Below are 12,113 nucleotides of genomic sequence, written 5' to 3'. Positions count from 1 at the left end.
ATTTTATTGCCAAAGGAATTCAAGCCATTGTAGTAGAAAGAAAAGTAGCCCTATCAGACTGGATCTGTCTAGCCCATATACTGTAAGATGGCAGAGCCATTGAACGAACAGCGTGAATGATGCACTTCTTTACAGATATAACCGACATCTGTGTACTATCTTATATAGCATATAGCTTCCGACTTGGCTTGAACCACGGTCCTGTCGCCAACACACACGAGCACCCACTTGCCAACGTACGAACCGATTGAGCTGTACAAAAGGATCCAATTTGATAGCTCCATCGGCGACATTTTAAGCTGTGGAGTGAGCTTACAGTACATTCTTTACTTTGTTGCACACATATGGTCATACATATTCATCATACTTTCTTCTAGCTCGCCGAGTTATTTGGAAGACAGAGGAAGAGAATAAAACAAATTCCCCTCTGATCCAGTTCCACTTTTGAGGACGAAAATTGCATATCGACCATCACCGCGGCGATAGCGGCTTATATCTCACTGTTGATTGATTTCCTGCACGTCGTGACTGGCTCGGCCAAACCACCAGTGATGTGAGATGGGTTTCAGGGGTTGCAGAGAGCCGCGAGGTCGATACACATAATCAGATACAGCAAATTCACTGTCCAACTAGTCTGATAGACTTTCATGAAGTTTCTATGCTTGATAGTATTGGACATTATGAGCTCTGTTTTTCAGGGTTTTTACCCCCTTTCTTCTCTTTTTGTGGCTATATGTGAAGGTAGAAAGGGGATACTGAAATGAAGGTCATTCCATTCAACTCTTGTGAAGGGGCTTTGTGTAATCAGTGCTGTCAGACTGAAAGTGACTGAGGGCTGTGGACAAGGCTGGAGCAGAGAGTTCTCGGATATTATGTAGGAGAGTGGCAGGACTGCGACTCAGTAGGGGGCAGGTCTTTCTGATGACACTTTTCTATGCATTCTCGGCTTCTCAATGGAGCCTTGTGGCTTTCGTAGGATTAGTAATTCACTGACCATTGATTTTCATACAAAAATTCATTGCCTTTTGGTATGGCTGTCAAAAAAGAAATTAACCAATCACATTTTGATCCGTTTCCAAATTTGATTGTCGAAATTGAGGGTTTAGACTGGGAGCAATTTGACTCCAATTTGGCCTCAGATATGCCTTAATTAAAATGGCAACACAATCCATAATCTACAGAAGGCACCACAGACTGCCCCACATGCCATGATTAACCCTTTACACTCATACCCTTATACGGGTTGAAAATGTCACAGTTGTACACTGATAAGCACCTAAATTAGAACGCAGTGGCTGTACCGTAGCATGCTATAAACTACATCAGAGCTCATGCTCTACGCTTCACAGCAATGTATGGGTTTTGATTGACAGCTGTTCTGAACTGAGCACCGCATGCAACAAGAGGTTGCCCTCGTCCCTCCCGCTAATTGGGAAGCTTTTGCAAGTGTTTTGTTGTCTGAGTGAGGGAAATGAGGGAAATGCTGTAAATTAAGAGGTCTCAATGTATTTTGAAAGATGAAACATTGAGGATTATAATAAATACCACTTTGATGTCATACAAGCAAGCCAAACACCCATATCATAAAACTCATGTCATCTATAGTGTAAAAGTTTATGATCACTATGTTTGATTATAAAGTTACAAGATGGCAAGGCGTCATACACTGGGTTGTTCTGAACAGAACGTGTCTATGTTTGTTTATTGTGAAAATTCACAGCGAAACACGTACCTGAGTGCACCAGAAATACGATCTGTTTCTCTGAATTGCCTTGTGAAAGCATAATACTGTAAGATAGTATTTTATAACTTAGCAAGTCATGTTGGCAATAGAACAAGCTTTCAAATTATGCTCACGTGACCCAGATTGCGATTTATAATGGGACATTTTTGGATTGCATAAACAATAACAGTAATTGTGTGATGGCGGGGTTACAGGGTTGTGTTACAAACAAAACAACTACAAGTCTGCTTGCTCTAGTTCAGGGGTATGCAACTAGATTCAGCAGACAATTTTTGTCGGAGGGGATAGTCAGGGGGCCAGATCATAATTATAGTAATTTGTACAGTGCAAATTGACCATAACTAACCCCCAAAACAGAGATTGTACCTTGATTATATTGAGACGCGATCTCTCTTTTTCAATTAGTGGGAATACTTGGTGAACAGATTTTCTAAATAAAACAAATTTCAAGCTGAATTCCTGAAATTTCACCAATAAATAAAATGGGGGCCAAAAAAATTACTCTTGCGGGACAGTTTTGGCCTGCAGACTGCCTGTTACCGACCCCTGCTCAAGTTCCACAACAACAGGAGAGCTAAAAAAAAAAAAATGTTTTTACAGTAGTTGAAGACTATTGAAATATCTTAGGAATTGTGCACACTTTGGAGAGGTTAGTTGAAGACTCTTCTTTGAGTTATAAAAGTGCATTGGAGAGGTGATCCTGTGGAATGGAGAGTAATGGGCACCGGAGGGGATGGCTGCCGTTTTACAGGCTCCTATCCAATTGTGCTATTCTGTGTGTTTTTTTTCTTTGTTAGTAACTTTTTTGTGCATAATGTTTCTGCCACCGTGTCTTATGACTGGAAAGAGATTCTGGACATCAGAACAGAAATTACTCACCTTGGACTGAACAAAGAGTTTTCTTTAACGAATCAGAGGTGAAAAATGTATGGCTCCTCCCAGACCAGGCCCAAATCCCAGTCAATCGCATGAAGAGGAGATGCCGACAAGGGGCGCATATCCAGGTGCTTGGTGAGAATTCGTCAACAAGTGGATAATCCGCCATCCATCCTACTGGCGAATGTGCAGTAACTGGAGAATAAATTGGATGAGCTCTGTTCGAGACTATCCTACCAACAGGACATTAAAAACGGTAATATCTTATGGTCCACCGAGTCATGGCTGGGTTTTCCATGCAATGGCAAGACAGAACAGCAACCTCCAGTAAGATGAGGGATGGTGGTGTCTGTGTCTGTTTGTCCACAAAAGCTGGTGCGCGATCTCTAATATTAAATCTTAAGGTTTTGCTCGCCTGAGGTAGAGCACCTCATGATAAGCTGAGGATCACACTATTTATCAAGAGAGTTTTCATCTATATTTTTCGTAGCTGTCTATTTACCACCACAAACCGATGCAGGCACTAAGACCACACTCAACAAGCTGCATAAGGCCATAAGCAAACAAGAGAATGCTCACCGAGGAGCGGAACTCCTAGTGACCGGGGACTTTAATGCAGGAAAACTTAAATCCATTTTACCTCATTTCTACCAGCATGTGCAACCAGAAGGAACAAAACTCTAGACCACCTTTACTCCACACACAGAAATGTGTACAAAGCCCTCCCTCGCCCTTTGGCAAATCTGACCATAATTCTATCCTGCTTACAAGCAAAAACTCATCAGGGAGTACCAATGACTCACTCAATACGGAAGGGGTCTGATGACGTGGACTGTTTTGCTAGCACAAACTGGAATATGTTCCCGGGATTCATCTGATGGCATTGAGGAGTATACCACATCAGTCACCGGCTTTATAAATAAGTACATTGACATCCCCACAGTGACCGTACTTTCATATCCCAACCAAAAGCCATGGATTACAGGCAACATCCACACTAAGCTAAAAGCTAGAGCTGTCGCTTTCAAGGAGCGGGACCCTAATTCAGACGCTTATGAGAAATCCCGCTATGCCAACTGATGAACCATCAAACAGGCAAAGCATCAATACAGTACTAAAATTAATCCTACGACATCGGCTCTGACACTTGTCGGATGTGGCAGGGCTTGCAAACTATTACGGATTGGGAAACCCAGCCATGAGCTGCCCAGTGACGCGATCCTACCAGATGAGCTAAATGCCTTCTATGCTCACTTCGAGGCAAGCAGCACTGAACCATGCATGAGAGCAACAGCTGTTCCGGACAACTGTGTGATCACACTTTCCTTCCCCGATGTGAGTATGACCTCTAAACCGGTCAACATTCTCAAGGACGCAAGGCCAGACGGATTACTAGGATGCGTCCTCAGAGCACGCGCTGACCAATTGGCAAGTGTCTTCACTGACATTTTCAACCTCTTCCTGAATGAGCCTGTAATACCTACATATTTCAAGCAGACTACCACAGTCCTTGTGTCCAAGAACGCCAAGGTAATTGGCCTAAATGACTACTGCCCCGTAGCACTCACATCTGTAGCCATGTAGTGCTTTGAAAGGCTCACATCAACACCATCCTCCCAGAAACCCTAGAACTACTACAATTTGTATACCGCCCCAACAGATCCAAAGATGACGCAATCTCTATGGCACTTCACACTTCCCTTTCCCACCTGGACAAAAGGAACATCAATGTGAGAATGCTGGTTGTTGACCACAGCTCAGCGTTCAACACCATAGTGCCCTCCAAGCTCATCACTAAGCTAAGGACCCTGGGACTAAAGACCTCCCTCTGCAACTGGATCCTGGATTTCCTGACGGGCCGCCCCCAGGTGGTAAGGGTAGGGAGCAACACATCTGCCACGCTGATCCTCAACACAGGGGCCCCTCAGTGGAGCATGCTTAGTCCCCTCCTGTACTCCCTGTTCACCCATGACTGCGTGGCCAGGCATGACTCCAACACCATCATTAAGTTTGCTGACATCACAACGGTGGTCGGCCTGATTATCGACAACGATGAGACAGCCTACAGGGAGGAGGTCAGTGACCTTGCAGTGTGGTGCCAAGACAACAACCTCTCCCTCAACTTGAGCAATACAAAAGAGCTGATCGTGGACTACAGGAAAAGGGGAGCCGAGCACGTCCCCATTCACATCGACGGGGCTGTAGTGGAGCGGGTTGAGAGCTTCAAGTTCCTTGACACCCACATTACTAACAAACTAAACACACCAAGACAGTCGTGAAGAGGGCACAACAATGCCTATTCTCCCTCAGGAGAATGAAAAGTTTTGGCATGGGTCCTCAAATCTTCAAAAAGTTTGACAGGTGCACTATCGAAAGCATCCCGCCTGGTTGCATCACCGCTTGATATGGCAACTGCTCGGTATCCTACCGCAAGGTGCTACAAAGGGTAATGTGTATGGCCCAGTACATCACTGGGGCCAAGCTTCCTGCCATCCAGGACCTCTATACCAGGCGGTCAAAGGCACTAAAAATTGTCAAAGACTCCAGCCACCCTGGTCATAGACTGTACTCTCTGCTACCTCACGGCAAGTGGTACCAGAGCGCCAAGTCTAGGTCTAAAAGGTTTCTTAACAGCTTCTACCCCCAAGCCATAAGACTGCTAAACAGTTAATCAAATGGCTACCCGGACTATTTGCATTGACCATATTTTTACGCTGCTGCTTCTCGCTGTTTATTATCTATGCATTGTCACTTTACCCCTATCTACATGTACATATTACCTCATTTACTTCGAATAACCTGTACCTCCACACATTTTCTCAGTACCGGTACGTCCTGTATGTAGCCTCGTTATTGTTATTGTATTGAGTTACTTTTCTTCTAATGTTGTTTATTTTTGTATTAGTATTTTTTTTAGCAAATGTTTTGTTACTTACTTCTTCTTTCTTTCTTTTTTTACAATTCTGCATTGTTGGCATTAAACATTTCACAGTAAGTTGTATTCTGTTGTATTCGGCACATGTGACAAATACAATTTGATTGAATTTTGATTTTGGTTGAACATTTCACCAGCAAAACAAATTTACCTTGATGACTTTTTGCAAATACAATGTATTTTCCACGTAGTTTCCACATCACAATACTTTGACAAATGACATTGAAACGATGTTGATTCAACCAGTTTGTGCCCAGTGGGGTTAGGTGCCGAGTCTCACAATTCTCACAATTCTACTGTACTGTGCCTTCAGGAAGTATTCACACAATCACAACCCTTGACTTTTTCCACATTTTGTTGTGTTACAGTGAGATATTTGGTTACTGGCCTAAACAAAATACCCCATAAAGTCAAAGTGGAATTAAGTTTTGTTTTACAAAAAAAATAAATTAAATTAAAGCTGGATTGTCTTGAGTCAAAAATAATTTAACTAATTTGCTATGGCAGGCCTAAATAAGTTCAGGAGTAAAACTTTGCTTAACAAGTCACATGATAAGTTGCATGGACTAATAGTGTTTAACTCCTTTATGTCTGTACTCCACACATACAATTATCTGTAAGGTAGCTCAGTCGAGCAGTGAATTTTGTAATATATGTTGGAATGTGTTTAAAATGTTCTGTGTATTACACAAAAACGAATACATCATGTTTTATGTTTCACATGTACAGTATCCTAAAAATAGTTATCTAAATATGTATATATTATTTATTTATTTTTCTCCATATGGGTTAAAAAGGACCAGCCATGCCATATCATTGTTGCTGCATTGACGGCCAGTTATGGCTTTTTTCTTTGGAGATTGCATTGATATTTTGTTAATTTCTCAGTTGTGCTGAGAGCAATAAAGGAAATAGTATTCAATGTACAGTATTGTCTCAATATCCACATATTGCCTCATTAGCTTATCGAGCCCAGTAGCTTTAGATTGTACAAGACAACTCAATTGGAGGCAGTGAAATTTCCATTTCATTGCACACTCAGTGTCTATGGTGGAATCTATAATACTCAACAATACTGTCTATAGGCATGAGGATGTGTCATGTATACCGATCTGTACAGACATGCATGAAGAGGGAAATATTATTGAAGAATCAATATACAGCAGACCAGATTCAGTTAGAAGATAGTGCCATGCACAACTGCTAAAAAAACATTAGTTTAAACTTCCTCTCCTGTGAATATTATGTTGCCAACGTAATAATGTTCCTCAGCTCTTGCAATTAGGATTGTGAACTCCCTAATCACTCTAGTTTAGAGCTGAAGGCTCATTTGACATGAGAAACTCACATAGCCTTCAGATGAAATTATGCATGTAATACTGTTAACACTTGATTAACTATGTCAAAGACCAGCCTGGAGCACGCGTAAGGCAATTTAAATGAAAAATGAAAGGAGTCCTCACACTGGCATGTTCTATTTAAGCAATAAGGCTCAAGGAGGTGTGGTATATGGCCAATATACCACGGTTAAGGGCTGTTCTTATTCACGACACAACGCGGAGTGCCTGGATACAGCCCTTAGCCGTGGTATATTGACCATATACCGCAAACCCCCGAGGTGCCTTGTTGCTATTATGAACTGTTTACCAACGTAATTAGAGCAGTACAAATTCATATTTTGTCATACCCATGGTATACGGTCTGATATACCACAGCTGACAGCCAATCAGCATTCAGAGCTCGAACCACCCAGTTTATAATATAGAATATTCTGGGTGTGATAACATAGACAAGTGCCTCTCTGACTATACCTCGAAGAGGGCAACACATCCAATGGCTGCATTACAAGAAATCATGGCACATTTATTTCTCGCCCTCTAGGTCTCGGGTGCTTGTTGAAGAAATATATGAGTTATGCCACACATTGATGACGTGCCTGCAGAAGCAAACAGTCCATTTCTAAAATGTCAAATGAAAGGCTGTAACCTTTCAAAAGGTTAGGTATAATAGGAAATGCCCCCACTGCAAAAACTACCAAGCATGTCTGTGTATGTATCCATGATTAGTCTCCCAGCCAACTGTCATCAAGATGATGAAGATACCCCAAGATGTAATGGCATCGATCTCAAATTGAGTTATAAGAATCCTAATGGTGATATGAATGGCTCCTGCAGTGCGGTCATATATAAATTATGCGAGGGGGCTGCTGAATTTGAATTTCCTGCTCCGCGTGCATTAATTGATTTACTAAACAGCTGTGAGCGCATGCAGGGCAGTGTGGTGGGCTTCATTGGAAGGTGAGGGAGCAATTGGCGAGGAAAACAAGGAATGTATGTGTGGGGGTGCTTAGATACAGTTCGATGTGAATGTCAGCATTTGTGGTCTCTCTGAATTAAAATTGTAATTAAGGGAGGTGGCACAATCGATTCGGGGCCGGCCCATCTACCTCTGGAACGACTGCAGTTGATTTGGTGGGAAAAGTGCATGTTGTGAAATGGGATAGGGTTAAGCAGTGTCTTGGTTGTAATTGCAGGTGCTGAAGGTGAAACGCTTGGCTGCATTCCAATGTCTTGCTAGAGAAAATATTAATGTAGTAACTGTAATGTTATGGAGGATCTTCTAGTTTTCCTCATTTGGAAAAAAAAACAGTGCAGATTTGTAGATTGAAGTGTGATTCTCATCTGATAAATGTAGGCTACATAGTATACTGTTTACAGTGTATACCAATGTAGAGTCTCCATTTTTCTGTTATTCCACTTGGAATATTCAAACAAAATGGTTTTGACTGTCAAAACAGACCACTGATGTCACTTTGTGGAGTCCCATGGCACACACTTTGCCTTGACATGCACTAAATCGATTTTTCAGACACCTGTCACTGGGGTTTACTTTGAGTTGTCTGCCAGGGACCGTCTCAAGTTGACTGTTTGAACAAGGCACACCAAGATCGTTACTTGTCATTCAGTGGCCCGACTGACAGAATAGAACTAATGGAAGTTTCCAAAGAGTACAAAGACCGACAGGAAAGGTGAAAAGGCTGGAAGAAATAGGACACATTTTGTTACCATGGTGACTACCAAAGAACTGTGAGAGAATTGAATGTAGCTTCCTCTGGAAAGAGTGTCTAAAAGGTGAATTTTCAGAACAATTTGTCTCTCACTCTCAAAGGAAACTCAATACATTTCATAAAGGTGTTGAATCTTACTCAACACATTTCTGAGATGGGTGGTATCCTTACAGAGCAATATGATTCATTTATTAATACCTCCCTGAATACATGCAAGGTGCCACCTAGTACAGCTACCCAGAAACACTCATAGAAAACTGAGAACAAAGTTGCTGAGTGTGTGTTTGATTTAGGTATGTGTCTTTCTGCATTCAAAATCCTTAGCCCCTATGACACGATTGTAAATACATGTATACACATTTGCAACCATTGCCTCCAATACACTAACACAGGGCTCTCCAACCCTGTTCCTGGAGAGCTAGTGTCCTGTAGGTTTTCCCTCCAATCCTAATCAAGCGCACTTGATTCTAATACGTAATTAGCTGGTTGATAAGCTGAATCAGGTTCGAGCAACTGAAGTTGAAGCAAAAACCTACATGAGGGTAGCTCTCCAGGACACAGGGTTGGAGAGCTCACCCGGTGTCATGCAGAGTATTGGAACCTCTCCCATGGATTATGTTGTTATTGAGTTGTCCTGAGTCTCCAGTGTGCTATCTGGCCCAGACTGATAATGGCCCTGGCTTAATGTCCATGGGTGTTCACACCTGTTTGGTTTGAGAACATCCCTTTTTTTTTCTACCGGCCAGGTCACGAGGCAATTTGTGTTCAAAATGATGTGTGATCCATGAGCTCTGATGGGTGGAGGAAATCTATAGGGTTGATTTTGGTACCTGGACTCGGTTGTAACTTTGAATGTGTAGTGCAGAGCATCGTAATAGAGAAACCTAGGTATTGAATGTTGCTCAGTTACCATTGGGTGGAATTGCATTTACTCCCCCTTCAATGGTAGCTTCTCAGGAAGATCGCTCGAGTTTAAAGTTAAAGTTAGACATCCATCCAGGTCCCAAGAACGTCTAGATCTGCCTTCAAAACCAGCAATTATGGGCAGCGGTGAGCGCTTTTACCTTGACATAAAAGCTGCGCTCCGGCGCCAAGAATTGCCTTTACCAAACTTTAACCCTTAACCACTCAGAATTAATTCCTAAACTTAACCCTATTTTAACCTTATCCCAAACCGTAACCCTTAACCTACCGAGGTGTAAAATACCCAGCCCGAGGTTAATGTTTTTGGTTTCACTTTTGCGGAGTTAGGTAACAGTGAATCAACTTAAACATCCGATCCTTGACTTCACCCAGAGACATTTGGAAAAACATGGAGAAAGTCAAATTTCGAATTCAAACTGTGATACCTTGTTGAGCTTCTAAGTAGCAGACTGAGTTTGATAATTGCACTTTAATCCTGCCACCTTATTTTTTGGTGTTCTTTTCTTTTCACATTTTTAAGTTGGGCTCTGCCTCTCATCATCTCCTGCCCTTTCGCCCTGGGGTTACAAAGGTGCCCACTTTGTATGCAGGGCCCAGGACGGCCCAGCCCACAGAGACTCACTGAAAAGGGCTTTGTTAAGACTTGCTGCAGGGCCAGCCTTCATCCAACAGAGCCTCAAGACTCGTGAAGAGTTTTCACAGAAAGTCTGACTTCTCAAAAAGTCTCATCATGGATAGAATGCTAATCAACCGATCTACATATAAAGGTGTTGAAAACACAGTTATGCATACTAAATGGTAATATACAAATATTCTGAACATTAGGGCTGGGAATTGCCACGGATCTCACAACACAATATCATACTTCCCACTGGGAACACCATGTTATTTAACCACGGCACTTTGGTTAATATTTGGTTGAGATGTTGATCAATAGGATTTCAACCTTTAGTCATCCACTCAAAAAGACAGCCAGAAGTTTTGGAATTCAACAATGTGTTATCCACTATGCTTTCAACCATTTAAAAGCATGACCAATGTGAAATGGGAATGCAATGTCAGATATTTTGCATTTATACAACATGTTTTATTACTGTACTTCATCTAATAGCACAACCAAATGACCTGGACTGCAACAGATATGACATTAACAGTACACAGTACAAGTGATCAATGCTGTTTATTATAGCAATTGTGAAGATCTCCACTGACCTGCAACCTTTGCATGCAATCTTCTATGATTACATAATAAGAAAAACATTTTATAGTTACAGCAAACTAAAAATGTGGCCATGTATGTGTTACTCATTTTAAGGTTAACAAAAATAAAAAATGAAATATCACATTTACATACAGTACCAGTCAAAGGTTTGGACACACCTACTCATTCAAGGGTTTTTCTTTATTTTTACTCTAGGAAGAGTCTTAGTGGTTCCAAACTTCTTCCATTTAAGAATGATGGAGGCCACTTTGTTATTGGGGACCTTCAATGCTGCAGACATTTTTTGTACCCTTCCCCAGAGCTGTGCCTCAACACAATCTTGTCTCGTTGCTTTACGGACCATTCCTTCGACTTCATGGCATGGTTTTCGCTCTGAAATTCACTGTCAACTGTGGGACCTTATATAGACAGGTGTGTGCCTTTCCAAATCATGTACAATCAATTGAATTTACCACAGGTGGACTCCAATCAAGTTATAGAAACATCTCAAAGATGATCAATGGAAACAGGATGCAGCTGAGCTCAATTTCAAGTCTCATAAGGTCTGAATAATTATGTAAATAAGCCATTTCTGTTTTCAAAAATGTCTAAAAACCTGTTTGGCTTTGTCATTATGGGGTACTGTGTGTAGATGGAGAAAAAAAGTAATTTTATCAATTTTAGAATAAGGTTGTCAAGTAACAATATGTGTAAAAAGTCGAGGGATGTGAATTGTTTCCGAATGCACTGTATGACAAAGTATGGTTACATTTCATTTGCTCTGTTAAACCTACCCTTCGGGCTGACATCGATAGCAACAGTGAATCTATGTAATTATTGAGAGATCTCTTAATCATCATTCTCACAATAGCACATTGGTAGCAGTCAGTGAAAAATATCACGGCTGGGCTAAGTTAAAACCCTTGATGGGAAACCAAATGGATAGCTGTAGATAAATTCTACAGTAGGAGACGCTACCTTTTTTTTCTGATAGTGGATATAACGTTGAAGATCTGACATTGTTTCAAAGGCACAAAGTCAACATATTTTATACAAGGTTTGTCTATGTTGAAAAATGCTTACATAACACTTTACAATGATAACTTTTTGCAAATCCAATGTATTTTCCACGTCACAATATTTTGACAAATTACGTTGAAACGATGCTGATTCAACCAGTTCGTACCCAGTGGGTTGTGCACTTCATTGTGATTTAATGATCCAAGCATATATCTCACGATATGTATCCTGCGGAAAGACAAGAGAGAGCATGTCAAAAATTACATTTGATCAGTCATGGAAATAAAAGTTCTGAAAACATGTTGGCTCACTATTTACAAAGAAGATGGAGAACAAGCTATAGGAT

This window comes from Oncorhynchus mykiss, chromosome 15, assembly GCF_013265735.2.
Source record: "Oncorhynchus mykiss isolate Arlee chromosome 15, USDA_OmykA_1.1, whole genome shotgun sequence".
Classification (NCBI taxonomy): domain Eukaryota; kingdom Metazoa; phylum Chordata; class Actinopteri; order Salmoniformes; family Salmonidae; genus Oncorhynchus; species Oncorhynchus mykiss.
The sequence above is the reverse complement of the archived record's forward strand: the minus strand, read 5'-3'. Positions refer to the sequence as shown.